Genomic DNA, 4592 nt, shown 5'->3' on the forward strand with positions numbered 1-4592 from the left:
ATTTTGATAATGTGTCAATTGAAGCACAAGCCTTTAAAGCTCAAGTGGCTGCTATGGTTGACCATTGTGGCAGTAACTATGAGTATAAAGACTGCAGTGTGGCTTGTGTTGTTTAAGGACACGTGAGTGCTTACAGAGAGAAAATGACAAGCTCACATCTGTTATTCTTCACCTCCAGCCATAGTTTGAGAATTAGGCAGTTTCTGTTATAGCCCCAAAGGTGTTTCTTATTTCATGTATCTGCAGATCTGATATTGCTAAAAATGAAAACTATATTTAATTGTGTATAAGCATAATCATAATGATAATTAAATTCATAGTTTCCTGAGATTTTCATGTGAAAGGGCATTATTTGGTAAATAAGTTATAATGAAATATGAAATGGAAAAATGTGGCTGGATCCAGATAAAATTAACAATATTGATATCCCAAGTAATTTTCACCCTTATTTACCTGTAAAAGTAACTTACCTTTCAGTGTCTAAAACAACTTCCTTCCTCTGATCGAAAACCCTATAATACTTTCAGTTAGAGAATGTGAGATGAAAATGAATGCTCCTTTTCCTCAAGACCCACTATGATTTCCTCCCATTGCCAATACAATATGATTTATAATATAATACATATAATATAATATAATATAATATAATATAATATAATATAATATAATTAGTGTATAAAAGTCAAATATTAGCACACTTCAAAAACCAGGTAAACACTCTGTGAAGGAAATAACTTATACATAAAAGAATTGCAAAACTTCGGTAATATATATCACCCAAAAACCTTGGAAACATATATGGCAATATAATTTAAGGATTTAAAAAAGGTATAGTGTCGATGGATGTTACTCTAATAGCTTACTTGTTGGGTTGACTGAGGTTTGTCTATCTAGGTGGACTAAATTTAATTAGGTTAGGATGCCATAGCTTCCCTGGCATCATCAAAAGACTAGCATCCAAAAATTAGGGAGTTAGGAAACATGGACTGTGTCTATCATGTGTGATGTGCACAGTCTGCCACTCCTTAGGTTCTATAAGAAGACCCATAGGAAACTACCTTTGTTAAGACATTGAAAAATACACTAGTGAGGGAAACAACTACATCACTGAACTGTGCTGTGGGGCTCTTTTTTGTAGGACATGTATGAGTACACAAGAGGAAACCACTGAGATAGTAGTTCAATTTTAGGGGATGATGGGATCCCAGAATAGCAGATACCAAGTAGCACCGCTTAATCGTCAAACATACAATATGTAATTTAACTGTAAAGGAAATAAAAATAAAATACAATCAGAATTTTTCAAAAGATTTTATTTATTTATTTTTAGAGAGACTGGAAGGGAAAGAGAAAGAGAGAGAGAGAAACATCGATGTGTGATTGTTTCTCACACGCCCCCTATTGGAGACCTGAGCCACAACCCAGGCATGTGCCCTGACTGGGAATCGAACTGGCAACCCTTTGGTTTGCAGGCCCACACTCAGTCCACTGAGCTACACCAGCCAGGGCCAACCAGAATATTTTGATATACAAAAATCTTAGGTGGTGACTGATTTATCATGGTATCTCTGGGAATGAAATAGATAGGCATCCTATTAGTACATTTTTATTTATAGAATAAAAACTCTAATTCCGATAAAAAAAAAACTGAGTCAAGTCATAAGAAAAAGTACTTTCAGATCTAACTCAGTTAACAGATCCAGAGCCCCTTGGTTAAAAAGGACATTGGGCTGTCTTGAGGAAGGACCCTTCACTGTTGCCACAAGTGCACAGTGTAAATCCTCGTACAAGCCTTCCCCAGAAGGACCTTTGGCCATTTAATAATGTCGATATACAATGAGGAAAAGGGCATACCAAGACCTTTTAGAGATAAGTGGACATTGGCTCCAAATTAATAGTAATTTCTGGTGACACAAAGCACCACTGTGACCCATGAGTCAAGGGGCTTTATGGTGGTCATGTGATAGATGGAATTAAGTCTGAGTCAGAGGTCCATGAATCTGCATGTTTATTTCTTCAGTTCTGAATGTATAATTGTAATAAATACACTTGAAATTGGCAGAGTCTTCACACTTGACCTGTGGGGTTAGACTATTAAGACTAAATAAAAGCTCCAGTCACTTTTCCATTCTTGCTAGATAATAAACTAAAGTGATACTGCATCCCAGGAGAAATTTCAGAGATTAACACCACCATCAAATAATTGAAAAATGTAGGAATGGATTTAATGATCACGCTCCCATTTAATTTACCAGTTTGTCTTGTGCAGAAAGCAAATGAATCTTGAAGAATGACTATGGACTATTGTAAAGTAATGAGGTGATGACTCCAATTACAACTGCTGCCCTAGATATAATACTTTTAGTAAAGAAAACCATCAGAGCTCCTGGTATTTGGTATGCAGCTATTGACCTAGCTAATGCTTTTTTCTTTACACCAATTTGTAAGAACCTCGAGAAGCCATTTGCTTTCACCTGCTGGGACCAACACTATATCTTTACAGTGTTTCCCCAGGGCTGCATCACTTCTCTTGCTCTTTGCCATAACATTTTCAATGAGATCTTGATTGTCTTGACATTTCACAAATCATCCATGGGTCCGTTAAATTGATGACAGATAGGTCCTGATGCACAGAACTTAACAAGTACTTTAAATGTTTAATAAATCATATGAGTATTAAATTGGAAAATAAACTCCACAAGAATGTTTCCCATCATAACATCCATGAATTCTCTGGAGGTTTAGTGGTCTAGAACATGAAACGATATCCACCCTAAGGTGAAAAACAAGTTGCTGCACCTCACACCACTTAGCACACAAAAAGAAGCATACCTCCTGCTAGAACTTTTTGAATTTTGGAGAAAATATATACTGCACTTGAATGTATTACTTCAACCCTTCTACAGAGTCATCCATTAGGCTACCTGCTTGAGTAGACACAAGATCAAAAAAAGGAACTATAGAGAATTCAAGCTGTAGAAGAAGTTGTTCTCTTCCCAGTTCTTATGATCCAGCAGACATTACAGTGTAACATTTATACAATGGTACTTAAAATGTCTATGGCAAATAAGGATGGGCTATGAAATATTTTGCACATACCAATAGAATTGTAATATACATCTCTAGGATTTTGACAGTGATCTATGCCTTCTTCTGCAGAAAACCATTCTCCCCTTGAATAAAAAGTGTCTGTTTTGCTCCTGGGCTTTGGTAAAAACTGAACACTTATTCATAGGCCATCAGGTCAACCATGTGGCTTGAGACTCCCATCATTAACTGGATATTATTTGATCTAACTAGCCATTGGTATAGTGTGTGCATCAGTATTTTATATCAAATGGAAATGATATATTAAAGACCATTCTTGGGCAAGTCCAGAAGGTATAAGTAAGTTGGAACAGGTGACCTAGACTCCTTCAACACATCTTATGTCTCACTGTCTTCTCTATCAGATGCAAGCATATGGAATCCTGGGTGTACCTATGATTAACTAACTGAGGAAAAAAATTGAATATGTTTTGCAGATCAGTCTGCATATATGCAAGTGAGATCTGAAAGTGGACAGTTGTAGGACCAGTGCTCCATTCCAGGTGACTCTGAAGGACAGTGGTAATGGAAACTCTTTCCAGTGGACATGGCATTACTACATGGAATGCCTTTGAATAAGGATGACCTGACTATCCTTACTGACAAATGCATAACTCCCCAAAACAGAGACCATCATTAAGTTCTAGATATGTTGCTATTCTCTGCAATTGTTATTAGACATTTCCATCATGAAAAAGGCAAATATTCACACATTCTGGATAAAATCTCCCTGCCTTACCCATAATTATTTTCCTTGTACCCTCATCTGTTTTCTCACAAAATGCTTGATCCAAAAGGCAGGCAAAAAGTTATAAACTTCCAGTTATAAGATAAGTATCAGGAGATGTAATGTACAACAGGATGACTACTTAACACTACTCTATGGTGTATTTGAAAGCCAAGATTTGGAAGCAGCACAAGTGTCCATCAATAGATGAGTGAATAAAAAAGCTGCAGTATATTTACACAATGGAACAGTACCCATCCATGAAAGTAAAACTGTCATCAAAATGAAAAGGGAATCCACTGTATGGGAGAAAATATTTGCCAATGATACATCTGGATAAGGATTTAATTTCCAAAATATATAAAGAACTTATTCAATTCAACACCAGGAAGATGAACAATTTAATTTTAAAAAATGGGCAAAGGACTTGAATAGACACTTCAAAGAGGACATACAGATGGCCAAAAGACATATAAAAAGATGTCCAATATCACTAGTCACCAGAGAAATGTACATTAAAACCACAATAAGATATCACCTCACATCTCTCAGAATGGCTATCATCAATCAATCAACAACAAATGCTGTCAAGGACATGAAGAAAGGGCAACCCTTGTACACTGTTGGTGGGAATGCAAACTGGTGCAGCCACTGAGGAAAGCAGTATGGAGATACCTGAAAAAATTAAAATTGATCTGCCTTTTGACCCAGTGATCCCACTTTTGGGAATACATTTGAAGAAACACAAAACACTAATTCAAAAGAACATAAGCACCTA

This window comes from Phyllostomus hastatus, unplaced genomic scaffold (assembly GCF_019186645.2).
Source record: "Phyllostomus hastatus isolate PE091 unplaced genomic scaffold, TTU_PhHast_1.1 phas_contig_29, whole genome shotgun sequence".
Taxonomy (NCBI): Eukaryota; Metazoa; Chordata; class Mammalia; order Chiroptera; family Phyllostomidae; genus Phyllostomus; species Phyllostomus hastatus.